We start from the raw sequence: 18,973 nt of genomic DNA on the forward strand, positions 1-18,973 counted from the left end.
CATCCTTTGTTGCCTAGGGAACTGATTGATCGGCATCAGGTTGCCTGCAGTGACAAATCAAAAAATAATCCAAACAAACCAGTCTAAAGTTCATGGCGGTTCATTAGAAATGGGATCTGACAAACCGCTGGTTTGCAAACCACAAACCGGCCCGGTTCATCACAAACTTTGGTTTGTATTTCAGATCATGCCCATCTCTAGTCCTTATATCTTGGAGAGTGGAAGGAATACAGAAGCCGAATGATAATAGCCAGTGAATGACAATAGCAGGCTTGATTGGATAGGGTGGGGTATGCAGAGGGGTAGTGAGTGTAGAGAATTCAGCATTGGTAATGATATAAGGGCAGGTGGACTTATGTTCTAGCTGTATCTGAAGAAGTGAGCCGTGACTCACAAAAGCTTGTACCCTCCCACCAATTTTGTTAGCCTTATAGGTGCTACTGGACTCTTGCTCTTTTCTACTGCTACAGACAGAATAACATGCCTACCTGTCTTGATCAGTCTCCAGTCAGGTCTGCCAGTAGGGGATAAATTCCTGAGCTGACTGGGCCCTCTAGCAAGCAGCTTTTACCAGCTTCCCACCCATCGCTCCTGTGGCTCAGGGTTTGTTTTTCAGCACTCTGTGTTGTTGCAGTTTATTCATGGAGGGATATCTGGGTTCTTTTCACAGTTCTGGGGGCTCTTTGGGCTTGTTTCTATTAGCTTTGTCACAACTTCAGGTAGTGGCATTGGGAACAGATCCTGTTTCCCCATAACTGGGGGTTCCCTTTAAGGGATCTTGGAGGTGATGCATGGCAGGGACAAGCCCAGCTCAGGGGCTGTCAGGGCATGCTCACTTCCAGGTGGCAGGGGACACACGCAGAAGTTTACAGCCATGTGAAATCCCACTTCCTGTCATCCCACAGCTCCCCCCCCCCCCAGGCCCCAGCTGAGGAGGCAGGGAATCATCAGCTGGATGGTAGGTCAGCCAGTGCTTGGATCTGAACCCCATACTGTGCTAAGACTCCATAAGCTGCAAACCAAAAATGCTGTGTGTTTTTAATTCTAGTAAGTTGTCTCTATGTCTTCTGTTGCCCTGCTCCCACCCACCCCCTAGAGTTGGTCCTGCAAGATGTCAGACAGCATAATAGTGCATTCCCAAATGTTTCCAAAAAGATGCTGCTCATGCTATCCACAAGATGATTGTTATTAATTTATACCATCTTTTCAAGATCATTTATCTACCTGGATGATTTCTAAAGAAAATTAAGTTATCTGAAGAATTTAAACCACTGACCTTCTCCACGTTTAATATAAACAACTGACCTTATCCACATTTAACATAATTTCAAGATGCACCTGGCGAAGAGAGCTGCGGTTCTTGAAAGCTTATGCCTCAATCAAATTGGTTAGTCTTAAAGGTGCTATTTTGCAACTACAGACTAACACAGCTAAGTCCTCTGGATCTATAATTTCAATTGACATTCCAGAGGAAACCTGCAAGTACCTTGGTATGAGTTTTGAAAAGAAAATAAAAGAAACATTTGCACATTTGTTCTGAAAAATCGATGGAAACTCTGCCTCTGATCTGCCTGTAAGTGCGCACATGCACAGACATGATTTAGCAATATTAGTGAACTGTGTATAACTATTCAGCAATTCTAAGAGTAACTTTAACTCTTAGAATGTGACCCTACGCATTTTTATTGGGGAGTAAGCCCCGTTTCATTCATTGGGCCTGGCTTCTAAGTAGATAAGATAGAGAATTGGAGTATCTAAGATTTCTGTTCTTAGTGACTCCAGAGGAGCTATTGGTATATAAAATATTTTTTTCACGTGATTTAAAGAAATTGAACTTTTTTTTCAAAACTTCTCTGTGATGTTGACCTTTTGAGTCAACAATACCTTTAGAGAACTTTTCTTAAATTGGCTGGGTTATTTCTGTAGACAAACCCGTTCTTCAGTAGGCCTTTTTTTTCTCTAGTAAATGGCTTTTAGTGCCCTAACAGGCTTGTCTTACCAAGGAGAGATTTAGGTTTTCCATTTTTCCCTTCACATATTTGCTTGGTTCATAATACTTTTTTTTTTTACACACACACACATTAAAGTTTTCCATTCAACATTAGATACACACAGAAGTTTGAAAACTTTTAAACTCTATGCATTTTTAAAAAATCACACCAGAGTAACGTATTAGAAGTTATATATTAAAACTTTTAAAAGTTACAATGCAGTAAGTTATGCTTTAACTCAGTTCACACATGACACAAGCCCTGTGCATTTTAACTATAGTTAGTTCGACTCACTGACGATTGTTCAGATTCTAGTCTGCCTTAATGAATGCTATTCTCATCACTCTTGCTCTGACCAGGTCATTCAAAATACAGCCCTCCAATGCTAAGGTCACCCTGTCACAACCCTTTTGCTTTCTCTAGCTTGTACTGTCCTTCTCCTACTCTGAGGTAAAATTTTCCTTCCAAAGTGTATGATGCTGTTTACTGTGCTGGGAACCTTCAGTAGCGTGGTTGAGTTGGTAGAGCTTTAACGTTTTTTATTGTCCCACCGATAAGGAATGTATACGTTGTGATGTTACCCAGCAAAATTTAAGTAGAGAGGAAAGCAGGGGTTTACTTGTCCCTTAGAAATGAAACTAGCACAGGAGGCTTGTTGAAGTTTAAAAGATAACAGAAGGAGGCAGATACGTAAAAGCTGAAGTAAGTAGGAGGATTTTGCACAGATTACTCCACTGGCGTGAGGCACAAAATACTTGGTATGGTTTATTAGGTGGCTGACTTATATGAGAGAGGTTGTTGTTATCAGACTTTAACTCTTTAAAGTAAAATTCTTTCTTTGACATCCCTTCATGGGTTAGGTGCTCCAATTTATGCACACACACAGCACACCTTCCCTTTTACTGCAGACCTCAGGGTACTCCATTGAGTTAAAACCCTCTTCGCATAGTTGGCAGGAGTTATAGTTATACCAAAGCTATAACCCTTTGGCCGAAGGGGCGATACCTTTCTACCCACTTCCTTGACCCACTACAAGTTCCCAGATCTCTTGTGTCTCAGTAAAATTTAGTGCTGCCTATCCTACTTTAGTACAAGGACTAAAAGTTCTTTGTAATAAACTAAATGTTTTTACTTTTCCCTTTCTTCCTCACACAGAGGACTCTCTGGCTGACCCTCTCTGGTCAGATGCCAGGCTCCAACTCTCCTAACTCTTCGGTTAACTCTGTCAACTCCTCCTTCTATTAGCTCATCATTCTAACACCAACTGCCGTTCTCACTCTCTGGCAAGCCACAGAAGGGGGAAGGGACCTGTAAATCAACCTCCCTTCCTGCTGCTGTTTCAAGCCTTTACCTGCCTCTTGCTGGATGCAGCATTTGGCAAGCCTGACATTTTTATACCAATTCTGTCACACATCCTTAATGTTAACAGCCTCCACAGGAAACACCATTGACTACCGAAGGAGGAACATAAGCCCATCCAAGTACTACTGGGCTAAATCAGGAATGGAACCTGCAAGCCAATATGAATTTTTAAAAAAACCTGAAGTCAAAGCTCTCCAGCATAGAGAACTAAATACATAGGTGTTAACAGTGAACAGAAACATGAAACAGATGCTGTCTTTGAATTAATTTAAGCAACTGGTTATTGCTTGATGTAGCTTTGTGTTGAACAAAACCCCAGTTCTTAGGTCCATCAAGGGACAGTCTTCCAATTTATGGGTGGGGTATCAGAACGTCACTGAAACCAGGCTTCAGACTACAGATCTGAAAATACAACCCTAAAATATCAATATCAATATCAAGAATTTGAGAACATCAATATCAATATAAATAATAACAATAGTGGGAATACTAAATTTCTCCCAGTTAGCAATTAACCTTTCACGTACAAAAGTTTCCCTATACAAAGTGATCAGAGAGCTCAGAAAATCCCACTCCTCAGCAAACAGACTGCCTCTGCTGCTAACCTCCATTCACTGACTCCCACTATTATGGTTTACAATTAGTTTCTGGGGGTTACACAAGCCTCCGGTCATGAGATTTCTAGAGACAGAGGGAGAAAGCTGCAGAGAAAGAGGGGAAGGGAGCTAGAATGGAGGGTGGGAGAGGCTGGATTTAGGAAGGGGGTGGGGGGAAGGGTACAGAGAAAAGAGACAAGGTAGAAATTTTTATACATTATCTGATCCCGCTGTGCAAACTAAGCCTCTTATTGTGTCCTGAGCCTGGAGCTCAGAATGATTGCAGCCCAGAGTGATTTCAGCCAAAACAAGGTTCTTTATTGCAAGCCAGAACAGACAGACGACAGCAGATACTACTCACTAGATGATACTACACAGAACAACAAAGCTGAACAGAAGCCCTCAATATATACAGATAAATCCTGCCCTGAAAATAGCCAGTAACCAATAAGAACGTGTACTTTACAATACCATCATTTGCATGAACTATATACAATGTATAAGATAGGCAGGCCACTGATTGGTCTTTATTGGAGAGGACCGATTGGCTGCTGCCCTCAGAAGGTACCCAATGAATGTGCAGACAAATGTAACCAATGATAGTGAAGTGCAAGGAAATGTAACCAATGAGAGTTGCAGGCATTTGGAACCCTGGCATAACCTGAAGCTCAGTGTGTAACAGCAAATACATTCAGTATAGCAATTACCTTAGAGGCCTTGTTTGGCTTAACTGAGCCCAATACACAACACATCCAAAGCAGCAAAAGAATGATTTGGACAAGAATTTCCATGTCCTGGAGTTCACACGGTGGAGGAGCAAGCCTGAGAATGGGACTGAACTTCAGTGACCAAAAGATCCAGTGATGGAGGGACAATCTTGGACGTAGGACTGAAACACAACCAACAGTACTGAGGGAAAAGCCAGTATTAAGCTTGGGTGTCTGTATTCATACAATCACACAAAACCATAGTTAAGAAAAAGGCTTAATAAACCAATGTAATAAACCAACTTGTAACCACTGTTCTCAATCCTGGCTTGATAAACCCACACTAGCCATACTTTTGGAGCATCCTACATTCACTTCCGGAGGATGTAGTGATGGCCAGAAAAGTGGGCAGCTTTAAAAGGGGATTGGACAGATTCATGGAGAATAGATATATCTAGGGTTTTTTTTCTGGGAAAAGAAGTGGTGGAACTCAGTGGGTTGCCCTCGGAGAAAATGGTCACATGGCTGGTGGCCCCGCCCCCTCATCTCCAGACAGAGGGGAGTTTAGATTGCCCTCTGCACAGCTCCAGCAGCGCGGAGGGCAATCTAAACTCACCTCTGTCTGGAGATCAGGGGGCAGGGCCACTGGCCATGTGACCATTTTCAAGAGGTTCCGGAACTCCGTTCCACCGTGTTCCAGCTGACAAAAAGCCCTGGGTATATCAATGGTGACTAATGGCCAAGCTACACATGACGAATGACACTTGAACGGCAAATGTATTTCTCCCTGTTCACTTGCCCTCCACTCAATCCACTTGCTGTTCAAGTGTCATTCGTCATGTGTAGCTTGGCCCTAAGGGGAACCTCCACATTCAGACATGCCAGTGCCAGGAGGCACCTTCAGATGAAGGCCTTGGCCCCTATGCCCTGTTGTTGGCCCTCCATATTAACTTGTAGGTCACTGTGGGAAACAGGATGCTGGATTGAATGGACCTTTGGTCAGATCCAGCAGGGCTCTCCTTACGTTCTTACATTGTTAGCTTAGTTGATGTATCATTTTGTGCTACGTTTGAAACAAGTCTTTCCCCCTTCTAACTGAATAGAAAACTGAATTATCTAGGCAGTGCCCAGAAGTACACCCAAGTAGAATGTATGCCTCCAGTCTCCTTAGCATTTCCTGGTATCACAAACATATTTAAATTGTCTAATATATGTTAAAAGGGATAAAAATCGAAGGAGCATTCGATTTGACATATAGTGCAACTTTACATTGCTGTGTTATTTGACATATAGTGCAACTTTACATTGCTGTGTTATTTGACATATAGTGCAACTTTACATTGCTGTGTTATTTGACATATAGTGCGACTTTACATTGCTGTGTTTCATCTGGCACCCATATGCTGTTATTTCTAACATGGATCTTGGGCCTGTCAATCACTGCCGCCTCAAAACGTTTTATTCAGATTTTAATAATGTCATTAGCTGAAGTTAGAAGCTGAGAACAAGTGTGCTTCACGTAAGACAAATGTCACAGTTTAAGTTACCTAGAGTTGCTTGGCAACAGAAAACTTGTGTACAAGGGTCCTTGTTACGTGTCCCAGAGAGTTACATGATTGCTGTAACTGTATTTTGTCTCAGTCTGTGCATGAAGTTGCGGAACCAAAGCCATACAAGGGAGTGGTAATTAATATCCATACTAGCATCCCATAGCATGCTCACCAGAGTACACATTCTCACTGAAATGATAGCTAAATTCATGCTTCCAGGAAAGAACTATTCTAGGATTTTTTTAAAAAAAGAAATAGTCTGTTTTAAAACAGTTTGCAAGCTATTTTTCCCCATCTATGTATGTGATAAATATTTATACATGGGCAACCTGATTTCGTTTTGTATCAGGGGACCCTCCTCCCCCTTTCTGTGTTCTTCTTATCTGAAAATTCATCAGTATCCAAATACTTGCCCAACCAATATGTCAAGTCTGTGGATGGAGTAATCACTCTCAACTAGAGTTGCTGGTACCCTGCATTTTAAATCCTGGTATTTATGAGTAGGGGCTCAGGATGTTAAGGGGTAGGCTCTAGTGTTGTCTAATCAACCAACAGTGCTACTTTTGCGCAACACTAGGCATTGTACCATATGATATCTGTCAAAGCCAGTCAGAGGCTTTGGGGCATCCTAGGCTAGGGCGTAGCAGTTGCTCCCCATGTTGCAAGGATGCCACCCACTCTTTGGCTTCCCTGACATCTCTCACTATGCTATCGGGTGGCAGTCAACACCACCAGCCTTCCTCACCTCCTTGCAGCAAAAAGGAAAGCATTCTCCTCCATCCTCCTCCCCCTGCTGTGGTATCTTACAGGGCTGCTGCTTGCTGTGTCAGACCCAACTCTGTGGGCAGATGGGGCTGGCAACAGGCCAGCAAACCTCCCAAGTCTTCAGTGATTACCGAAGTAAGCCTAGTGGACAGGCTGGCCCTGATATATATTGGATCTTTCACCACAAAAGTATTTTTTTTAAAGAAATGGATTTATGTGTGAAATGTAAAATGTGGTTGAGTGATTACAGCCAATATCGGTTTAAGGACCGCAAAAATCAGTAGACTGAGAACAAATCAGTTCTTAAGTACACACTAAAAATGCCAGTTCTCCCATGATAGGTGGAAGGAATCCATTTTGGCCATATTGTCAACGAGACACTAGGTGATAAGCAGTAGAAAGGCTGATATATAAGGTCTCTTTTCAAAGCAATGATCCACACAGCTCTGGCATCCATTTAGAAGAACTTTAGAGTTTGTTTATAAAATTAGATTCACACAGCATGGATTTCCCAGACTATTCAAGTTGTGTCGGGGAAATGCATCTTTATGGAGCACTCCAGATTTAAAAATCTGTCCCTGAACATAAGGAAAGTAGTATGCAGGGGTAATTTCTTAGAAAAAGAGCTGGAGGAACTCATTAGCATAACTCATTCGCATATGCCATGCCCCTTGACATCACTGGAAGGGTGTCATTAGCATAACTGATTTGCATATGCCACACACCCTGACATCACCTATCCTGGAGTTTTGGACCCAGTCCTGGCCATTCAGGGCTGAAATTGGACCCAAAATGGCAAAAGGGGGCTGAAAATGGCTGAAAAGGGGCTCAAAATGGTCAGGATTGGGCCGCTGCTATGTGGGAGAGTGATCCACCACCTGTCAGAGGCCCGATCCGGGCTGTTTCAGCCCCAATCCAGGCTGAAACGGACCCAAAATGGCCGAGATTCAGGTGTGGGGGGGCACCTGACATGTGACCTCTTTGGGGAACTGCCGGAACTGCGTTCCTGCACATTCCCCCTTGAAATGAGCCCTGGTAGTATGTCAAGGGTATATTCTAAGCTAGCTTTCTCCCTAGTGTATCTGTATGAAAGAACAGGGTGTTTTGGTTTGCCTTTTAGAAGGAGTTCTCAAACATATGCACCCTCACTTGAAGACTGTGTTGTTTCAGTCTGGAAAAACCTAATAAATAATATGGTTGCTTGTGGCTCTAGCTAGAGTAAGAAAGACATAGTGGAATAAACCCATTAGCTGTCTCTCCTGTTCCTTTTTCTCAGCATGCATTGGAGGAAGACAATTATGTAACACGTTGATGCCAGAAATGGAGCAAATTCAGTTCACTTCCTCAGCTTTTCCTATGGCTAACCAGGTAACGACTGTATTACACTTTATCTTGTGTCCATCCAATTATGCTTGGTTTAGATGTGAATAAATTGTTATTGACCAAATCAATAGCTTTTGCAAAGCTAGAGCACATGTATAATGGCTGCAAAAATAAAATCCGTTGTTACTTTACCCACAGAAGAATGGCTAGGCTAAATATCGAACTAAATTTGGCTCATTAGGTTATATTCAGATTAGAAGTAGATATGGAAGGAAGTCAATTTTTTATAAACGTTGACTTCCATTTCCTTCCCCTACCTCAAATTAATTAGAATTTACTAGTAAAGGTACTTATTAAACATCACAATTACATTTTATAGCAGCCATATACAAGTTTATTAACAAACAGAGAAGCTGTTTAACTGCAATTTGCAATGGGTAGGAAGACTTCAATTTATTTTTGTCCTCACAGAGAATGAAACATGGTTATGACTCTGTTATTAAGTGGGTTAATTAACTAGTATGCCCTGACCTGGATAGCCCAAGCAAGCCTGGTCTTGTTAGATATCAGAAGCTAAACATGGTTGTTCTTGGTTAGTAATTGGATGGGAGACCTCCAAAGAAGAACGGGATAGTTTCTTGCCTTGAAAATACCAGCGGGATCTCCATAAGTCAACTATGACTTGACAATACTTTCCACCAATAACTAGTATAATGGTCTATAATATGAATCATAGAATCATAGAGTTGGAAGGGACCATACAGACCATCTAGTCCAACCCCCTGCCCAGTGCAGGATCAGCCTAAAGCATCTCAGACAAATATTCATCCAGCCTCTTCTTGAAAACTGTCAGCGAAGGGGAGCTCACCACCTCCCTAGGCAGCTGATTCCACTTTTGAACTACTCTGACCGTGAAAAAGTTCTTCCTAATATCCAGCTGGTACCTTTGTGCATGTAATTTAAGCCCATTGTTTTGGGTCCTACCCTCTGCTGCCAACTGGAACAACTCCCTGCCCTCCTCCAAATGACAGCCTTTCAAATATTTAAAGAGAGCAATCATGTCCCCCCTCAACCTCCTCTTCTCCAAACTAAACATTCCCAAGACCCTCAGCCTTACCTCATAGGGCTCAATCTCCAGACCCCTGATCATTGTCGTTCTCCTCTGCACCCTCTCGATTTTGTCCACATCCTTTTTGAAGTGAGTCTCCAGAACTGCACACCATACTCCAGGTGCGGCCTGAACAAGGCAGTATAGAGAGGGGCTATGATCTCCTGCGATTTCAACGCTATGGCCCCTTTGATACAACCCAAGATTGAATTAGCCTTTTTTGCCACCGCATCACACTGACTGCTCATATTTAGTTTACAGTCCACTCTTACCCCAGGATCCCTTTCACATATACTACTGCCCAGAAGTGTATCCCCCATCCAGTATTTGTGCTTCCCATTTTTGTGGCCCAGATGTAATACCGTGCACTTGTCTTTGTTGAATTGCATCCTATTCACAGCTGCCCACTTCTCCAGAGTATCCAGGTCTTGTTGAATTTTAATTCTATCTTCTTGGGTGTTTGCTACCCCTCCCAATTTGGTATCATCAGCAAATTTAATGAGCAGCCCTTCCACTCCTTCATCCAGATCATTGATAAAAATATTGAAAAGTACCGGGCCCAAAATTGAGCCCTGCGGCACCCCACTGGACACTTCCCTCCAATCTGATGAAATGCCGTTGACCACCACTCTTTGAGTGCGGTCCTCTAACCAGTTCCCTATCCACCGAACTGTCCTATAGTCCACTCCACAGTCTTCCAGTTTGCCCACCAGAATGTCATGGGAGACCTTATCAAAAGCTTTACTGAAATTCAGATAAATCACGTCAACAGAGTTCCCCCGATCCAGTAAGCTGGTCACTCGATTAAAGAAGGAAACCAGGTTGGTCTGGCAAGATCTGTTAGGGACAAGACCATGCTGACTTCCCCGGATCACTGAGCGGTCCTTCAGGTGCTTACAGATTGATCCCTTTAAAATCTGTTCTAATATCTTCCCAGCCGCAGAAGTCAGACTGACCGGCCTGTAGTTTCCTGGGTCATCCTTCTTCCCTTTCTTAAAGATTGGGGTAACATTTGCTCTTCTCCAATCTTGTGGCACATCCCCAGTCCTCCAGGAGGCCTTGAAGATGATGGACAGCAGTTCTGCAAGTTCTCTAGAAAGTTCTTTCAGCACTCTTAGGTGCACCCCATCCAGCCCAGGGGATTTGTATTCATCCAGTGCAGCCAGATGCCTCTCCACAACCTCCCTGTCAATGTCAATTAGCCACTCAGGTGTCCTGCCACATTTTCTACTATCTTTAGATGTGCCTGAGTTCTTCAGGGAGAAAACAGGCAAAAAAGTCATTAAGCCTGTCTGCTTTTTCTCTGTCCTGCATCAGAGTTTCTCCATCCACTCCCAACAGCAGTCCAATTGCCTCTTTTACCTTGTGTTTGCTTCTCACATACCTGTAGAAGTTTTTCTTATTGTAGTGACCCCTCCTGGCCAGACCCAGCTCATACTGAACTTTGGCCTCTCTGATGGCTGATCTGCAGTACCTAGTAACCCTCATATACTCCTCTTTATAGGTCTGTCCTTCTCTCCATTTCCTGAACATTTCCTTTTTCTCCCTTAGCTTATTCTGGAACTCTCTGTACATCCACATCGGTTTCTTGTAGCCCTTACCATGTTTCCATCTTGCTGGGATAGTGAGGGCTTGAGCTTGCAAAAGCTCATGTTTGAGAAGAGCCCATCCTTCACTCGCTCATGAAGCTCTATTGTTCAATTCATACTTTTTCATGATTTGCTTTTATCTTACCTTTTGTATGCTCGATCTCAGTTGACATTTGGAAGTTAAAAATAGGAATGGTCTGCTTAATTGCACAAACTCCACCCCTTTATATGTTAAATTGCTGTAGCAGACATTCATTGAGATGTATTGGGGATTTTAGTAAAATTCAAGCTTTAAAAAATTGACAACAGAAGATGTTTCCAAACTGCCCAATGCAGAAGCTACAGCCATTGTCATTTCATTGCATACTGTATGCAGGTTTTATAGAGTAGCAGCAAAAAACAGAAGAATTTTGTCCATCCATTCTACGAGTATGATCTTACAAACAGTTTCCAGGGAGTAATTCCCACTGAACAGACCAAAGTAGGAATCTGAGACCTGCATAGGATTGCTCTCTTAAAAGCATTTCACCATGAACAGGCCTAACACCGTTTTGTTCCAGCACCAGAGGAAGAGAGACACTATCCCCGTTCACATGTTCCAGTGAGAAAATGCACATTAGTATATAAGGAAGAGCCAATGTGTGTTCACTTTATAAATGAAACTGGGGATCAGACCCTGGATATATGTGGGGTTTCAATCACACATTCAGCTGTATGTGTGTTGAATGTGTCTTAAGAATTATTCAACGCACATATAAAGAAAAATCTAATATACACTGTACGCTATATGTGCATTCATTGCATCTTGTGAACAGGGCTACTGTATACACGCATTACCTTAAAGGGGGGGTCTCCTGTTAGTTGGGGGAATTAGCATACAAGGAGACACAGAAAGAGGTGGTAATTAGCAGGATCTCCACCAATGTATACCAGGATCATTACCTCAGACGACTCTCTAATAAAGAGGTAGGTGTTCAACAGGAATGGTTTTTATTAAGGGGCAGTAAAAATAAATAGGAAAATGCATAGCATACAGATAGAGTTAACTAAGAAAATAGAAAGGAAGAAGGAGGGAGATTCAGGGTCAGGTGATATTTACCAGTCTCAGAGAGAGAGGACGTCTGTAGAGAGTAGCAGCTCAAGTGACCAGTGCTTCACAGCAAGAAGAAGAAGAGTCAGACACACATCTGAGGATATGCATGTAGATCTAAGAAATACACACACAGCTATGGCAGAAGGCAGCTCAATTATACTGTGAAATGTACCCTGGGGCAGGATCACGTTTTTCTGCCCCAAGAACAATAGCTTAATGGCTGTCTTTGGAGGTGAGACAATGAATTGGGAAAGGCTTGATTGAGCATATCTAGGCAGAACTATAGATAAAAAAGTGATTGATGACCCGCAATTAGTGGAAGGGATGGAAGAGTTATCAGGTCCCTGAATAACTCTGATTAGGAAGTGGGGGGGGGAGATCAGAAGGGTGTGGATGAAATTAACTCAGGAACTCCTGGAAGATCTCTTTTGTCTTAAATCTTTGCACATTTCCAGGGAGTGGGGCAGCTAGCCAGTCTTGCCTCATGACTCACGTTCCAGTGATTTTCCCACTTCAGCAGGGTTGGAAGCCATTCTGCCTAGCCAGGCAGCATACCTTATGCTCAGGGCACATGACTAGAAAGAGTTTATGATATTGCCATATTCATTAACTGCCCTTTTCATGAGACAGAGGGTCTGACTGCTAACACTGGGGTTAAAGAAAAAGATGCAGATGATACTCTGTTTTCTTTTGTTAATGAAAAATATTACTCACAAAAGCAAATTATTTCTGTACTAACACAGCTGGAAGGCACCTGCTATAAAACACAGTATATTTTATATCCTATACTAGGTGCCAATGACATCTAGTCTCATTCAGTGCAAACCTATACATAGTTGTACCCTTTTAAATAAATTGGACCGCAGTCCTAAACAAAGTTACTCCAAGTTACTCTGAAGTTACTCTAAGCCTACTGATTTCAATAGGCTTAGACTGGAGTAACTCTGCTTAGGATTGCACTGTTAGTCAATTAGCTAAGGGTGCCCCTCTGTTTAAGATTGTTCTGTTAACAACTTTACTCTTCTGGCTTCCTCTGAATCAGCCCACCATAGCAAGCTTTAGCAGGAAATTAATGATGTTAAGGTGCTTTCAATATTGTTCCAACTGTGTTATGCTTCTCTACAAGATAATCTTCCAAGATCCTTAATGTTGCCCTTATAAACTGAACAAGCTGCATCTGGCTCCAATTACCAGCTGACTTTTCTCTTCCCTAGTCTCGTCATGGTGATTTAGAATTTGGTGATCAAAAATGAAAAGGAGAAAAGTCAACAAGTGATAAGCTACTGCTCAAAAATCAGATGCTTTGTTATATTCAGCCGTTCCATACATGCATGATTTGTGCTACTCCTACCAAACGCTTTTCTATTTTGACTACTGAAGAAAGGAATTTATACATCAAAATAACAATAAGAAGAAACCAATTTAACACAAAACACAATCTGCACAGAACAAGATGCAATTGTGAGCACAGCAGGCCAAGCGTATATGAGATGCCTAAATGGGCAATGAACAGTGACTTTAAGACAGACATGAACTTATAGCTAGAGATGGGCACGAATCGAATTAAAACCCAAAAAACCCCACGAACCTGGCTGGTTTGTGGTTCATGAACCAGTGGTTCGTGGAAGCTCGTTTCCATGAACTTCCACAAACTGGTCTACTGGTTTGTTTGGGTTGTAAAGGGGCAGTTTAAATGGCCATTTCCCCAGGGAAATGGCCATATAAACTTTCCCTGCAGCTTGCAAGCTGCAGGGACCTTTAAACTGCCCAAACCCCAGAAGCAGCGGCCATATGAGGGGTGGGGAGGCCGTTTTCGGCTTCCTCCACTGCCGCGCAGGGCTGGGGGCTGGGGTTTGGGCAGTTTAAAGGGCCCTGCCACTTGCAAGCAGCAGGTCCCTTTAAACTATCAGCTGGCAGGCGGCAGGGGGGGATCCCCCCTCGCTGCCTACCAGCTGATAGTTTAAAGGGACCTGCCGCTTGCAAGGCAGGAAAGGGCCCTTTAAACTGTCATATGCTCCTTTCCCTGCTGCTGCTAAGCAGCTGGAAAGGGGCATTTAAACCCCATGGACCACAAACTGGTTCGTAAACTTGCCCCAGTTCATGCCAGTTCGTGGTTCCTGGTTCATGAAAATCCACGAACCACGAACCTCATGGTTTGGTTCTTTTGTGGTTTGTGCCTATCTCTACTTATAACACATAGACGTTGCTCCTGCTTAAGGCTGTAGAGGCAAGCAGGGATTTCCTCCTATGTTCCTCTGCTAACTTGAGAAGAGGGAGAGCATTTTCATAGAAAGGTAAAGAACACTTCAGCTTGTAACTTAACCATACATACTGGAAAAGTGAGAATGACTGATAATGAAAAAAAAAACCATAAAAGAAGCAGATGTTTAGTGTTTGTTATGTTGTGGGTAGAAGGGCTGTTATTTCAACTCCCGTTCTTCCACAATACCAATAAATTGGTTAAATCTTTCCCCACCCCCTCCTGAAGAACTCTATAGCTGACTGGCAAATTGAACTGGAAATCTTACATTCAAGCTTAACCTCATTGGCTTTCTGAGGCAAAAATTTCTAAGAAGAATCCAATGCCAAAAGAAAATGATGAGGTTTAATTTGCTTTGTGTCTCCCATTGAAAGCGATTATACTGGTATAAATTTGAGGTCCAGGATGAGGGCAATTGGAATAGAGAGACAGCCTTTGATTCTATGGAGTTAATTTCCATTCTAAGAAAATACGAGCTTTTTCTCTATTTAAAGTATGAAGTAGGCCCAAGAATCCCTAAACTGTTATGCATTAGTGCAGTTCAAGCACTGTAATTTGTTCAAGTTAATGCCGATTTAATAGAAAGTGAGTCTATGCATAGGCTATTCTAAAATGTGGATGAGTGTGAAGGCGTGCTGCTAGTTCTAGAAAAAAAGAAGACACTTGATTGTTCTCAGATATTTTAGAATGTTCACTTGACATTTCGTATAATGTATTTATTATTTTAAAAACTCCATTTTATGCAGACTGACTTAAGGCGCTGGATATTGCACATTTTTTGCAGCACACTGCTGCTGTCTTTTTATTACTCTAACCCCAGGCACTGGGTTGGAATACACGAGATGCAAAAGAGCACCTTCAACAGAGCCATAAACAGGCACTTAGGACTCACTGAAAGATCATATCATTTCCTAGTGGACAGAGTGCTTAACTCCATTAGTGCCACAGTCTGATTAAATCGCACCGCATCACATTTTAAAAGCGTTTCAGCCAATTAAGTCAGCCCCACAGTGCTCCATTCATCTCTGCTTTTTCGAGGGCCATAAAGATGTTGGAAACAAATTTATGGTCTAGTCCATAAGTGAGATGACTTAAAATGGGATGGGATGGTGAATTTTTTTTTTAAAAAAAGAATAGGAAATATTATCTCTAATCAGACTTTGGTGTTTTGTTTTTTAAGTAACAACCACAGAATCAGAAGGCCTTTAATTGCACTCTTTGGAGGGCCTGTATGAGAGCAGCAAGAAATCAGAAAACCGAAGAAATCAACTACCTGGAACAGAGTGAGGAGTGGGAAAATAAGCTCAATTCATTTTCCGTCAGGTGACCCCCATCATAGCAATTTCTCCTTGTAGCATTAATACATCACCTGACTCGTAATACCACCAAGTTGCAAAGGAATGGATAAATATGATCTCTGATGTAAAATCCATCTAGCTCCATCTTGCTAGCACATTTCAAAAAGCATTTCAGATGATTAGGTTGTTCCATTCATCCCCACATTTCTGGCATCACACAGATGCTAGAAATGGTACCAGGGAGAGTGCTGGAGGCTTTTAGCAATATCTCTATGATTCATCACATGTACCTATGCAGCACAAAGAGTGTTATTTATCATCACATCCTTGATGGAAATGAAATATAGGGTCACTTACATTCAGCCTATGTACAAAAGAGGGGGGGAGGAAGGATTCAGAAATCAGCATTAGGAAATGTAAACTATCTGACAAACAATACTGTGGATACTTAAAACAAGAACTTCCAAATGTCATGAACTTGGGCATATTTATTTCAGAAAGGTGGTACAGCTCTTACCTCTTAGTTGCTGCATCAGTTCTGATCTGTTCTAATGCGCTCAAAATCTAGCATGCAGCAACTGATAAGGACCAAAGTTAGTTAAGCTGCTAGCATTATTTCATCTGTATGAACATCATGCTTCTCTCTTTCCAATTGGAACCTGTGGTTTTATTTTGTAACATATGTATTTACTCAGGGCTTTTATTCAGCTGGAACACAGTGGAACAGAGTCCCGGAACCTCTTGAAAATGGTTACATGGCTGTTGGCCCTGCCCCGATCTCCAAACAGAGGGGAGTTTAGATTGCCCTCCGCGCTGCTCGGTGGCGCAGAAGGCAATCTAAACTCCCCTCTGTCTAGAGATCAGGGGGCGGGGCCACCAGCCATGTGACCATTTTCTCTGAGGGCAACCCACTGAGTTCCACCACCTCTTTTCCCAGAAAAAAAGCCCTGTATTTACTTAAAATATTTTTTAAGACAATTCGACTCTGATGGTCCACAAGGCGGGGGGGGAATCATAGCTGCTGCTAAGCTAAAACTAAATCCAGTTTGTTCTTATGCCATTGTCATGGTCAGTGTGTCATTAACTGTTTACTTGAGTTTGACATGTGATAAAGTTCATGCACTGGTTAGCATTCATTGCCCTCTAAGAGATAGCAGACAAGCCACTCTGCAGCCAATCCCATTGCACACATGCAAAACAATATGCACTCTTCCTTCTCTTTCCAGCCAATTTCAAAATATAAGCTTGTTTGTTCTTTCTTGGCTACATTCCTACACCCAAAGTTTGGTTGCAGCACCCATCTGACCCAGTGAGGTGTGACATACCTAGTCATTACTCATTACCAACCATCAATGATAAACATCTTCTAGCTATCAAGCTTTTGGATGAGCACCTTCAACTAGGTCAAAGACATAAATAAGAAGTGTCCATTGGCAAGCAAGTAAGTTATTCAGAAGATGGTCAACTGTTCACATTGCACAACTAAAAGTATTTTCCACTAAATAATCTCAAAGCGTAGATTATACTGTCTGGGGCCAACAAAAGTTAGCTCAATGCTCAGTCTTTATAAGTAAGGCCAGTAAATATTAAAATCTGGGAAAACTGCTAAAAGATGTTCCATTCCTACCAGCCATATTAATAAAGAAATTTTAGTTTCTTGGTTCAGCTTTGGTTCCTACTTTGAGCAAAGAAGATGCTGAAAATAAGGAAATTGGGCAATGGCTTTAAGCCTTCCCTTTCACCACACATGAACAGCAGATTTTCTGGTTATGCTTTATCTTATAATTAGCTGGGTTACTTGATGGGTGATGTCAAGCTATGGCCCAAGATCAAAAGAGAAAAGTGGCTTCCTGGAGCAAAACAAACTAACCTAGCAAAACAGTAAATACATATATTGTCAGTTAGGTAATGAGAAACTCTGGGCATTGTGGAGAAATAAAAAGCCTCTCCATCCTGAACCCAGAAGAGAAAAAAATGTGTGTGGGCCCATTAAGCTATAGGAGTGTGCATACATACATTTTTGTTTGTTTGTTTTAAGAGTACTAAAAAAAGTTTCTAAATTCCGCAATACAGAAAAAAAACATCTACAATATTGTCAGTTGATTTGTAAAGATCATGAACTCTAGGAATAAAAGCAATTGAGTAAGCAACATTTATTTTTTAGCCACAACCCACACTTACTGTTAAAGACCATATTCTGTATACCAACTCAAGACTAGGGTCTGTATCCTTGATAGAGATGGGTGCGAACCGAAATAAGAACCAAAGTTCGTGATGAACCAGGCTGGTTTGTGGTTTGCCAACCAGCGGTTTGTCACAGCCCATTTCTGACGAACTACCACAAACTTTAGGCTGGTTCGTTTGGTTCATTTTTTGGTTCGTCACTGCAGACAGCCTGGCACCGATCAATCAGTTTCCTAGGCAACAGGGGATGGACTTCCTGCAGACCTTCTGCTGACCCAGAAGTGGCCTTCTATTGGCCCAGAAGTGACCTTCTGCTGACTCGGAAGTGACGATCTGCTGACCTGGATGTGACATTTTCACAAGCCAAACAAACCAGTTCGCAAATGGGAAGGTTCGTGAAAGTTCGTGGTTTGTGGTTTGTGAAATGCAATGAACCAAGAACTGCATGGTTCATTTTTTTCCCAGTCCGTGCCCATCTCTAATCCTTGATAGTGTGTGTCCTTAAAGGGACTTAAAGAATATAAGAAAGTGGTCTTAAACGTGTTTACTTAGAAGTAATGCTGGTAATGAAGTAGGATCTCAGCTGTAAAAGAAAATGCATTAATTGTTAAGGCACCACAAGTTGTTGCAATTTTAAGTAAAAGTATGAGTGGGAAGGCAGCATGGTATAGCCCAATCTCATCAGATCTCAGAAGCTAAGCAGAGTTGGTAACTGGATAGGGGAATGTTGCATACTGTGGCTACTGAGAACAAAGTAATCACCAATTCAAGCAATACTATCCTGAGAAGAAGAAAAAGAAGAGGCACCCGCTACAGAAAAAAAAATCCCTTGATAAAAAGTGATATGGCCAATTATCACCCAGTCTCTAATCTCCCCATTCTAGGTAAAGTGACTGAGAGAGCAACAGCAGACAAACTTCTGGTCTTCTTTGATAACAACACTTCTCTGGACCCATCTTAGTCTGGTTTCAGGCCAGGCAACAGAAGAAAGATGACTGTGGTGGCTTTAGTTGATAACCTCCAACTGAATGCAGACAAAGGCTATGCTTCTTTGTTGCTCCTCCTGGATCTATCTGCAGCTTTTGATCCAGTAGACCATGCCATCCTGCTGAGGTATTTGGAGGCAGAAATGGGTATCAAGGGATGT

Source organism: Eublepharis macularius, chromosome 10, assembly GCF_028583425.1.
Source record: "Eublepharis macularius isolate TG4126 chromosome 10, MPM_Emac_v1.0, whole genome shotgun sequence".
Classification (NCBI taxonomy): domain Eukaryota; kingdom Metazoa; phylum Chordata; class Lepidosauria; order Squamata; family Eublepharidae; genus Eublepharis; species Eublepharis macularius.